This window comes from Lolium perenne, chromosome 5 (assembly GCF_019359855.2).
Source record: "Lolium perenne isolate Kyuss_39 chromosome 5, Kyuss_2.0, whole genome shotgun sequence".
Lineage (NCBI taxonomy): Eukaryota > Viridiplantae > Streptophyta > Magnoliopsida > Poales > Poaceae > Lolium > Lolium perenne.
The window spans coordinates 249,612,947-249,626,041 of NC_067248.2; positions in this window are offsets into that span (position 1 = coordinate 249,612,947).

The window sequence follows — 13,095 nt, forward strand, 5'->3', positions numbered from 1 at the left end:
GAGACACCCAGGTCAACAAAGAGCAAAGCAGAGGGAGAGTTGTGGCTATTATCAACACTGCCAATTGACATTCATGAGTGACAAGAGGATAAACTTTGAGGCAACTTGCTCATCCTTGAGAAATGAGATTTTGGCGTGCACGATATCTATAGTGCACGTTGTTGGATTTCTTGCCTCGTGATGCTATACTAAAAATCATTGTGTTTCGACATGTTTCGAATACTGCATACAAAATGAAACTTTTTTTTTCGAAAAGGGGTTGTACCCCGGCTTCTGCATCATGACGATGCACACGGCCTTTTATTAAATAAAAGATTCGAAAAAGTAATATTTACAACTCACGCATGACCGAGGATTGATACAAGAATCAACCACCGAAAACAAGACATACTGCGACTACAACTCAACATAGCCTTGTAGTATGCCGCCAACCAGCCTGGCACAAGATATCCTGAGCGACCATCAGGAGCCGTGTGCATCCAGTAACCATAGCATCCCGCTATCCCTCCGGGGAAAGTAGAGCCCAAAGTTGGACCCAATGGGATACCATGTGAATAACCTGCAAGAAATGAAAAGAGACTTTTTTGTTAAAAATGATATCATTTCGGACCCTCCAAATAGACCAACATAAAGCGGAAACCCCAATTCGGATAAACGCCTTAGATTGTCTATCTACTCCATTTAACCAATTACCAAACATATTAGTAATATTGGTAGGAGGTGGAAGATCAAAAGTGAAACAAACCGTACGCCATAATAGTTTAGCTAAAGGACATTCAATAAAAAGATGTTGAATGGTCTCCTGTTCCCCACAGAAAACGCATTTTGTACACCCATTCCAATGACATTTAGCTAGATTATCTTTGGTTAACAAAACTTTATTACTCATGAACCACATGAAAATCTTGATCTTAAGTGGAATTTTAACCTTCCAGAGATACTTGCGCAAAAAAGGGGTGTGGTCACACATAAGATCTTCATACATCGAGTTGACAGTAAACAAACCGTTAGAAGTCAATTTCCAAATAAAACGATCCTCCTCATGAGTCAAAGTAACCATCATGAGTTTCCGACATAGATGTAACCAAGAAGTCCATTTCCGACAAAATGAAACTAGACTGAGTGATTTCATGACTACTAGATGAGAGTGGATTTGGTGACCGGGTGTATACGTGAGCACGCGCTCCCTATCATTCGATTTGCTTTTAGATTCTCGCCAATGCTCACGGCAATGAAACGACGTTAACTCTACTTTTTCATGGCTGTTGTCCACTTTTCTGAATCAACGCGGGGCGTGCTAGCAATGAAACAAACTGCTCCAAGCCAAAAGCTCTGTCAACACCCATGTGCTCACATGTAGAGCCTACATACTTCTGACATCCATGACTAGCATCGCCCTCCATTCTCTCTCTCCCGAGCTAACTAAGCATGACCGGCAGCAGGGAAAACTCACACTTGAACCAAGTGGCATATGCTCTGCCCACGCGGCAAGTTTTAAATGGTGCAGTAAATACAGTAGCCGGCATCCTTGAATGTCTGCTGTTTGCTGCTTTCGTACTTCACGTGAGTTTTGTAGTTTGGAATTTAGCTTCCCTTCATCAACTAGTGTTGAGCGATACGGGACTGACATATAGTATGGGCCAACGCAGTTAGGTCACTCAGTTTAACATCTTACCTAACATCGTTAGACACGTGTCAGACAGATTGTGCGTGCTCACGTATACACCTGATCACCAGGCTTCTTCCGACTGCTAGATACCGTGCTAGCCAAAAAACCTGCTCTCGCTCATCCCATGCTCCCGCCTTACGCAGCCTCTTGTTGTTCGTCGCGTCGGGGGACCGGCAGTGCTGCGCCAGTGCGCCGAAAAACCTCTCACTGTCCTCTGTCAAATGCAGATGCATCATTATGCTCCGTGTTGGCCTCATGGGAGAAGGCGAACGCCACATGAATTTGTGTCATACTTCTCTTCCTCTTTTTTCGATAAATAACGCTTTATTAATTAACACAGTCTCTACAAAACTAAGATGTAAATAAGTGTAATAATCTGAAGGAAACAAGACCGAAAAAAAGAAAAGTAGCACACCACAAAAGAACACCAAGGTAACAAGTAGGCGATGTGGAATCCTGAGATTACGCTTGCATTCATGTTGGATAAAAATATCTCTCGTTGTATCCTTTAACTGAGTAAGCACCTCCATAATGTGGTCGTGATTTTTCATACGATGTAGAGACGACCGTGAGCGGCGCAAAGCCATGCACCGGCAGATAACCTGCGTAAGAGATCAGTTTTATCATTGAAAATCTTGTCATTTCTATGCAGCTGTAGCAACCAACGGCAAGCAGTCTCACTCTTATAAGCAATTTAAACTTACGATCCAGACCATTTAAGTAGTTGCTAAATATATTTACAATATTGCATGGTGGATATAAGGTCGAACCTACTTAGATGATTGACCATATAGATCTTTGTAGAGTTTCAGCGAATGGGTGGGTTAGGTCACTCAGACCACCACACTCTGTATTTATATCATCTGATCTAGGGTTACAAAACTACTGGACCTGGGTCTCCATGGGCCTCACACTGGAACTTTGCTACTTGCTACTACAGTGCTACTACTAGACTCATGGCTCAACACTCCCCCTCAAGATGATCATGGGTAAACAACCATGGTCATCTTGCAACAACTACGAGACCCAAAAAACAACTACCACTAATGAACATTAAGCATAATTCCTAGGATACATGACAGTATTGCACTTTCCATCATCTTGTCATCTCGACTCATCTCTTCATCAGCAGCGAAGACATCCAGCTTCAACCATCTGGGATACGCACAACTCCTAACCATACACGTCCTCAACTACCCCGGCTGCTTCACCACACAAGTTCCGCAGAACCATCCACACTCGTCTCAATGTCCTCAGCCTCTCTTCTCCGCTCTACCCGGCCACTGACCTCTTCCGTCTCTCCCACAAATCCGCGGCCAACTCCGGCCTTAACCATCTACTCCTTAGGCACGCATGCCTCTCCCCTCAACCATCTACTCCTTAGGCACGCATGTCTCTCCCCTCAACCATCTACTCCTCAGGCACGCATGCCTCTCCCCTGGACATATCAACAACCATCACCATCACCACTCAACCACAGCCTCATCAACTCCATCACCACATATCCTCACAGCCTCCCATCTCCATTTTCTCCCCCTGTTTGAGGGTCTCCTCCTGCTGCCTGCCTCCACCATAGCTCCACACCCCCTTCTCTCTCTCTCCCCCTAAAAGAAAATCAACATAGATAGCAACAATAGTTCTTCTCCCCCTGAAGCAATGCCCACATAGCTGCAGCAGATTTTTGTCACTTCCTTCCATATCTTCTCCTTGGTCTTGCAACGAACCAAGACAAACTAGCTTCTCTCTCCCCCTCTGCTCCTTGCAGCAAGCAGGGAGCAGCAACACCGACTTCCTTCTTCTCCCATAGGCCTCATCATACACCCGGCCGCCAATCCCCACAGCGCCGCCGCGCATCAGCCACCACCAGCCAGCTTCCGCTCGCACCCGTGCCGCCAGCTACCACGCCAACGCCTGGCCGCATCTCCTCAGGTCAACGCCCCAAGCTAGACCGCCTCTTGATCCATCCCTGCGCGCGGGACAGCTCCACGGCCAGGCCACCACAAGCAGCCGGCCAGCGCCTGCATCCGCCCAGCTCCGGCCCCGCGTGGCCCGCACCTGCCCGCGCATCTCACCCCAGCTCCACCAAACCGGCCGAAGCCTGCCTGGGCCCAGCTCGCCCCGCTCGCAATTGATCCGGCCACCACGCGCAAGATCTCATCCAGCTCCTTCCCAACGCTTGCTCAAGTCCTGGCTCGATCAATTTCCGCTCAGATTCTACACGCAAACCACGCCCAAGCATCCACGCCGCTGCGCCTCGATTCCCCTGGCCGCTCGCCACGCCCGCAACCCACGCACGCGCCCGCATCCGTCCGGCTTCAGCTGCGCCACGCCGCGCCCCGGCCCCTCGCTGCGACGCGCGACGCAAAGTCTGCATCCTGCCGGCTCGCCGTTGCTTATTCCGACCGCGCCCGCCGCCGGCTTCGGCTTCCGCAGCTACGACCTCCGGCTGCACCTCGCCCGCTCGCTTGCGCTGCTCACGGGCTGCGCGCTGCCGGCTCCCACTCCCGCGCCCAAGAACCTCCGACTCACCGCTCCCGCCGGCCGCACGACGCAGCGCCCCGTCCGGTTGCGCCCCGTCGCACCTCCGTCGGCTGCGCCAGCATCCAAAGACCTCCTCTTCTTCGACCGGCAGCTCCGACGCGCTGCTCATGGCCGGCTCCGCCCCCGCGCTGCTCATCTCCGTCCAGCTTCGGTATCGCCCAGGTCCGGCACCTTCGTTGCCCGCGACCTCCTTCTCGACCAGCTGCGCGCGCCACCCGGCCGCCCGCGCAACCACGCCTCGCCGCCTCGTGCTCCACCTGCGCGCCTTGCACCAACCGTCAGAGGCTGTTAGCCATCCCGCACGCACACGCAGCAAATCCACCGCTCACATCCGACCGCATCAGCCTAGCTCCCTGATACGTCTCCAACGTATCGATAATTTCTTATGTTCCATGCCACATTATTGATGTTATCTACATGTTTTATGCACACTTTATGTCATATTCGTGCATTTTCTGGAACTAACCTCTTAACAAGATGCCGAAGTGCCGTTCTGTTTTTCTTGTTTTTGGTTTCGAAATCCTAGTAACGAAATATTCTCGGAATCGGACGAAATCAACGCCTGTGTTCCTATTTTTCCCGGAACCATCCGTAACACCCGAGAGCCGCCGTAGGGGAGCCCCGGGGTCCCCACACCACACCTGGCGCGGCCGGAGGGGGCCGCGCCGCCCTATGGTGTGGGCCCCCGTAAGCCCTCTGCGCCGCCTCTTCGCCTATTTAAAGCCTCCGTCGCGAAAACCCTGATGCGTTCGACGAAACCCACAGAAACCTTCCAGAGCCGCCGCCATCGCGAAGCCAAGATCTGGGGGACAGGAGTCTCTGTTCCGGCACGCCGCCGGAACGGGGAAGTGCCCCCGGAAGGCTTCTCCATCATCACCACCGCCATCTTCATCACCGCTGCTGCTCCCATGAGGAGGGAGTAGTTCTCCATCGAGGCTCGGGGCTGTACCGGTAGCTATGTGGTTCATCTCTCTCCTATGTACTTCAATACAATAATCTCATGAGCTGCTTTACATGATTGAGATTCATATGATGATGCTTGTAATCTAGATGTCATTATGCTATTAAAGTGCGTTTTACTGAGGTGATCTCCTGAGACTGCTTGTCCCACGTGTGTAAAGGTGACAGTGTGTGCACCGTGTGGGTCTCTTAGGCTATATTTCACAGAATACTTATTCACCGATGAATGGCATAGTGAGGTGCTTATTTATATCTCTTTATGATTGCAATGTGTTTGTATCACAATTTATCTATGTGCTAATCTAGCAATGTTATTAAAGTAGTCTATTCCTCCTGCACGATGTAATGGTGACAGTGTGTGCATCCGTGTTAGTACTTGGTTTATGCTATGATCATGATCTCTTGTAGATTGCGAAGTTAACTATTGCTATGATAGTATTGATGTGATCTATTCCTCCTACATATGCATGAAGGTGACAGTGTGCATGCTATGTTAGTACTTGGTTTAGTCTTTTGATCTATCTTACACTATAAGGTTACTAAAATATGAACATTAATTGTGGAGCTTGTTAACTCCGGCATTGAGGGTTCGTGTAATCCTACGCAATGTGTTCATCATCCAACAAAAGTGTAGAGTATGCATTTATCTATTCTGTTATGTGATCAATGTTGAGAGTGTCCACTAGTGAAAGTGTAATCCCTAGGCCTTGTTCCTAAATACTGCTATCGCTACTTGTTTATGTTTTATCGTGTTACTACTTTGCTGCAATACTACCACCATCAACTACACGCCAGCAAGCTATTTTCTGGCACCGTTGCTACTGCTCATATATATTCATACCACCTGTATTTCACTATCTCTTCGCCGAACTAGTGCACCTATTAGGTGTGTTGGGGACACAAGAGACTTCTTGCTTTGTGGTTGCAGGGTTGCATGAGAGGGATATCCTTGACCTCTTCCTCCCTGAGTTCGATAAACCTTGGGTGATCCACTTAAGAGAAAACTTGCTGCTGTTCTACAAACCTCTGCTCTTGGAGGCCCAACACTGTCTACAGGAAAAGGAGGGGGAAGTAGACATCAAGCTATTTTCTGGCGCTGTTGCCGGGGAGGTAAGGTAAAAGGTATTCACATCCTCCGACTACTAAGTTATTTCCTAGCACTGTTGCCGGTGTGTGAGTGCTCGAAGCTATCTCCTTTAGATCCTGCAATTGCAACTTTTTGTTTCTTGTTTACACTAGTTTGGCATAATGGACAAGAATGAGCTTCTTATTCTATTTCCTGATTTAAAACATGGATTGTTTGATGCGAAAATTAAAAAATCTATGGAATCTTATTTGCATGCTGGTAGTAATATTAGTATGAACGCTTTGAACACCATTGTTGATAATGATATAGAAAGTTCTAAGCTTGGGGAAGCTGGTTTTCATGATCTTTTTAGTCCCCCAAGCATTGAGGAGAAAATTTTCTTTGATGATACTTTGCCTCCCATATATGATGATTATAATGATAGTGGTCTTTTGTTGCCACCTACTATGGAGAGTAAATTTTGTTGTGATTATACTATGCCTCCAACACTTGATGAGAATAATAATGATAGCTACTTTGTTGAATTTGCTCCCACTACATCTAATAAAATTGATTATGCTTATGTTGGGAGTAGTAATAATTTTATGCATGAGACTCATGATAAGAATGCTTTATGTGATAGTTATATTGTTGAGTTTGCTCATGACACTACTGAAAGTTATTATGAGAGAGGAAAATATGGTTGTAGAAATTTTCATGTTACTAAAACACCTCTCTATGTGCTGAAATTTTGAAGCTATACTTGTTTTATCTTCCTATGCTTGTTACTTCGCTTTTCATGAACTTGTTTATTTACAAGATTCCTATGCATAGGAAGCATGTTAGACTTAAATGTGTTTTGAATTTGCCTCTGGATGCTCTCTTTTGCTTCAAATACTATTTCTTGCGAGTGCATCATTAAAACTGCTGAGCCCATCTTAATGGCTATAAAGAAAGAACTTCTTGGGAGATAACCCATGTGTTATTTTGCTACAGTACTTTGTTTTATATTTGTGTCTTGGAAGTTGTTTACTACTGTAGCAACCTCTCCTTATCTTAGTTTTGTGTTTTGTTGTGCCAAGTAAAGTCTTTGATAGTAAAGTCAATACTAGATTTGGATTACTGCGCAGAAACTGTTTTCTTGCTGTCACGAATCTGGGCCTAATTCTCTGTAGGTAACTCAGAAAATTATACCAATTTACGTGAGTGATCCTCAGATATGTACGCAACTTTCATTCAATTTGGGCATTTTCATCTGAGCAAGTCTGGTGCCATTTTAAAATTCGTCTTTACGGACTGTTCTGTTTTGACAGATTCTGCCTTTTATTTCGCATTGCCTCTTTTGCTATGTTGGATGAATTTCTTTGTTCCATTACCTTCCAGTAGCTTTGAGCAATGTCCATAAGTGTTAAGAATGATTGTGTCACCTCTGAACATGTGAGTTTTTGATTATGCACTAACCCTCTAATGAGTTTGTTTCGAGTTTGGTGTGGAGGAAGTTTTCAAGGGTCAAGAGAGGAGGATGATATACTATGATCAAGAAGAGTGAAAGCTCTAAGATTGGGGATGCCCCGGTGGTTCACCCCTGCATATTCTAAGAAGACTCAAGCGTCTAAGCTTGGGGATGCCCAAGGCATCCCCTTCTTCATCGACAACATTATCAGGTTCCTCCCCTGAAACTATATTTTTATTCCATCACATCTTATGTACTTTACTTGGAGCATCTGTATGCTTTTATTTTTGTTTGTGTTTGAATAAATTGGATTACATCATGCTTGTGTGGGAGAGAGACACGCTCCGCTGTAGCATATGGACAAATATGTCCTTAGGCTTTACCCATAGTATTCATGGCGAAGTTTCTTCTTCGTTAAATTGTTATATGGTTGGAATTGGAAAATGATACATGTAGTAATTGCTATAATGTCTTGGGTAATGTGATACTTGGCAATTGTTGTGCTCATGTTTAAGCTCTTGCATCATATACTTTGCACCTACTAATGAAGAAATACATAGAGCATGCTAAAATTTGGTTTGCATATTTGGTCTCTCTAAGGTCTAGATAATTTCTAGTATTGAGTTTGAACAACAAGGAAGACGGTGTAGAGTCTTATAATGTTTATAATATGTCTTTTATGTGAGTTTTGCTGCACCGGTTCATCCTTGTGTTTGTTTCAAATAAGCCTTGCTAGCCTAAACCTTGTATCGAGAGGGAATACTTCTCATGCATCCAAAATACTTGAGCCAACCACTATGCCATTTGTGTCCACCATACCTACCTACTACATGGTATTTCTCCGCCATTCCAAAGTAAATTGCTTGAGTGCTACCTTTAAATTCCATCATTCACCTTACAATATATAGCTCATGGGACAAATAGCTTAAAAACTATTGTGGTATTGAATATGTACTTATGCACTTTATCTCTTATTAAGTTGCTTGTTGTGCGATAACCATGTTCACTGGGGACGCCATCAACTACTCTTTGTTGAATATCATGTGAGTTGCTATGCATGTTCGTCTTGTCTGAAGTAAGAGAGATCTACCACCTTATGGTTAAGCATGCATATTGTTAGAGAAGAACATTGGGCCGCTAACTAAAGCCATGATCCATGGTGGAAGTTTCAGTTTTGGACATATATCCTCAATCTCATATGAGAAAATTATTAATTGTTGTTACATGCTTATGCATAAAAGAGGAGTCCATTATCTGTTGTCTATGTTGTCCCGGTATGGATGTCTAAGTTGAGAATAATCAATAGCGAGAAATCCAATGCGAGCTTTCTCCTTAGACCTTTGTACAGGCGGCATAGAGGACCCCTTTGTGACACTTGGTTAAAACATGTGCATTGTGATGATCCGGTAGTCCAAGCTAATTAGGACAAGGTGCGGACACTATTAGTATACTATGCATGAGGCTTGCAACTTGTAAGATATAATTTACATGATACATATGCTTTATTACTACCGTTGACAAAATTGTTTCATGTTTTCAAAATCAAAGCTCTAGCACAAATATAGCAATCGATGCTTTTCCTCTATGGAGGACCATTCTTTTACTTTCATTGTTGAGTCAGTTCACCTATTTCTCTCCACCTCAAGAAGCAAACACTTGTGTGAACTGTGCATTGATTCCTACATACTTGCATATTGCACTTATTATATTACTCTATGTTGACAATTATCCATGAGATATACATGTTATAAGTTGAAAGCAACCGCTGAAACTTAATCTTCCTTTGTGTTGCTTCAACACCTTTACTTTGAATTATTGCTTTATGAGTTAACTCTTATGCAAGACTTATTGATGCTTGTCTTGAAGTGCTATTCATGAAAAGTCTTTGCTTTATGATTCACTTGTTTACTCATGTCATATACATTGTTTTGATTGCTGCATTCACTACATATGCTTTACAAATAGTATGATCAAGGTTATGATGGCATGTCACTCCAGAAATTATCTGTGTTATCGTTTTACCTGCTGGGGACGAGCAGAACTAAGCTTGGGGATGCTGATACGTCTCCAACGTATCGATAATTTCTTATGTTCCATGCCACATTATTGATGTTATCTACATGTTTTATGCACACTTTATGTCATATTCGTGCATTTTCTGGAACTAACCTATTAACAAGATGCCGAAGTGCCAGTTCCTGTTTTCTGCTGTTTTTGGTTTCAGAAATCCTAGTAACGAAATATTCTCGGAATCGGACGAAATCAACGCCCAGGTTCCTATTTTTCCCGGAACCATCTAGAACACCCGAGAGCCGCCAGAGGGGAGCCCTGGGGGCCCCACACCACACCCTGGCGCGGCCGTAGGGGGCCGCGCCGCCCTATGGTGTGGGCCCCAGAAGCCCTCCTGCGCCGCCTCTTCGCCTATTTAAAGCCTCCGTCGCGAAAACCCTGATGCGTTCGACGAAACCCACAGAAACCTTCCAGAGCCGCCGCCATCGCGAAGCCAAGATCTGGGGGACAGGAGTCTCTGTTCCGGCACGCCGCCGGAACGGGGAAGTGCCCCCGGAAGGCTTCTCCATCATCACCACCGCCATCTTCATCACCGCTGCTGCTCCCATGAGGAGGGAGTAGTTCTCCATCGAGGCTCGGGGCTGTACCGGTAGCTATGTGGTTCATCTCTCTCCTATGTACTTCAATACAATAATCTCATGAGCTGCTTTACATGATTGAGATTCATATGATGATGCTTGTAATCTAGATGTCATTATGCTAGTCAAGTGAGTTTTACTTATGTGATCTCCGGAGACTCCTTGTCCCACGTGTGTAAAGGTGACAGTGTGTGCACCGTGTGGGTCTCTTAGGCTATATTTCACAGAATACTTATTCACCGATGAATGGCATAGTGAGGTGCTTATTTATATCTCTTTATGATTGCAATGTGTTTGTATCACAATTTATCTATGTGCTACTCTAGCAATGTTATTAAAGTAGTCTATTCCTCCTGCACGATGTAATGGTGACAGTGTGTGCATCCGTGTTAGTACTTGGTTTATGCTATGATCATGATCTCTTGTAGATTGCGAAGTTAACTATTGCTATGATAGTATTGATGTGATCTATTCCTCCTACATATGCATGAAGGTGACAGTGTGCATGCTATGTTAGTACTTGGTTTAGTCTTTTGATCTATCTTACACTATAAGGTTACTAAAATATGAACATTAATTGTGGAGCTTGTTAACTCCGGCATTGAGGGTTCGTGTAATCCCACGCAATGTGTTCATCATCCAACAAAAGTGTAGAGTATGCATTTATCTATTCTGTTATGTGATCAATGTTGAGAGTGTCCACTAGTAAAAGTGTAATCCCTAGGCCTTGTTCCTAAATACTGCTATCGCTACTTGTTTACTGTTTTACTGTGTTACTACTGCTGTAATACTACCACCATCAACTACACGCCAGCAAGATATTTTCTGGCACCGTTGCTACTGCTCATATATATTCATACCACCTGTATTTCACTATCTCTTCGCCGAACTAGTGCACCTATTAGGTGTGTTGGGGACACAAGAGACTTCTTGCTTTGTGGTTGCAGGGTTGCATGAGAGGGATATCCTTGACCTCTTCCTCCCTGAGTTCGATAAACCTTGGGTGATCCACTTAAGGGAAAACTTGCTGCTGTTCTACAAACCTCTGCTCTTGGAGGCCCAACACTATCTACAGGAAAAGGAGGGGGAAGTAGACATCACTCCCTGCCAGCAACCACAGCTCGCCCCAATTTCTGCTCGTGCGAGCAACCAGCACCACTTCATTTCCGCTCAGATTCGCGCCCCACTTGGCCGCTCCTACTCCGCACGCCTCCACATCTCCCCCTCACACGGATCTGCCACGGATCCACCTCTTCTTCTCTCCTTCTTCGCCTTCTTCTTTCTCCCCGCGCAAGCAGCCGCCGATCTCACACAACTCACATCGCTGTGTGAGATAGCCGCAACTCACGCAGAGCACTTGATGCGGCCTCCCGCCGCCTGGATTTCTACATCTCAACGGTGGTTTTTATGGTCAAAGGAAGAACTTGTTTGGTACTGTTTGTGGCGGCTAGCACTAGCAGGAAGGAAACCTAGGCTCTGATACCATGTAGAGTTTCAGCGAATGGGTGGGTTAGGTCACTCAGACCACCACACTCTGTATTTATATCATCTGATATAGGGTTACAAAACTACTGGACCTGGGCCTCCATGGGCCTCACACTGGATACTTTGCTACTTGCTACTGCAGTGCTACTACTAGACTCATGGCTCAACAATCTTTGCACTAGAACAATAAGTGTTTAATAGTTTCGTCATGATGAGAATTGCGATTTACAAGGTTATCTTTGGTGAAAATCACACGTTTGCGAAGATACCATGCAAAAACCTTAGTTTACAATGATATATTCAATTTTCATACTTTTCTTATTGTTATCGACGGTCACATCCGACTGTATTTTAAGCCTTTATACTAGAGTCTATTGAAAATTTATCACTCTATTGTAGATTCCATCGAAACTCATATGTCCCCTGCGTTAAGTGGATCAGAACCAAGCGTTGCAACAAGGCTTTCCATTTAGAAATTCTAGGATCAACTAGATCTCTTTTGAATGTCACAATCGGTGGGGAAGAATCCAACACCTTAGCGATTGTATCGCTCTTATGACGGATAATGTTGTATAGAGTTGAATACTATTCTCGAAGTGTAGCATTACCCAACAACTTATCCTCCCAGAATCTAATTTGCGAGCCATTTCTAATTGTGAAGGAACCATACGAGAGGAAGAAGTGTTACTTCGTACCCATAGAAGCAGCCCAAAAGTATGATTCACCAGGTTTCCAATAAACTTGAAACAAAGCACTAGATTCAATATATTTCCGTTTTAGGAGATTCTTTCAAACCACCTCCTCCATCAACAACTTACGAAGTCCTTATCGAGGAGAGCTCTATTCTTGACCTCAAAGTCGTGAATTCCAAGCCCTCCATAATCCTTAGGGAGGCATAATACAATCTATTTAGTCAGTCAATATTTCCTTTTCTAATTGTTCTCTTGCCAAAAGAATCTTAACCGTAAATAATTCAACCTTTCTAAGACCCTTTTAGGTATGGCCTCTTCCGCAGTAACACTAGCAAGGAGAGGGAGGGTGGGAGGGAGAGGGAGGGAGAGAGAGAGAGCATGAACCACATTCTCAAGAAAGATTTTGCAAGAACGGAGCAACATCTACAGCGATTCTTGGACCAAGTTAACAATTACTCCCTCCGTTTTAAAATAAGTTTTTTTACTTTTTCCTAGATACAAATATATCTATACATTAAAAGACGTCTAGACACATTCGTATCTCAACGAAATTGCTACTTATTTTGAAACGGCGGTAGTAC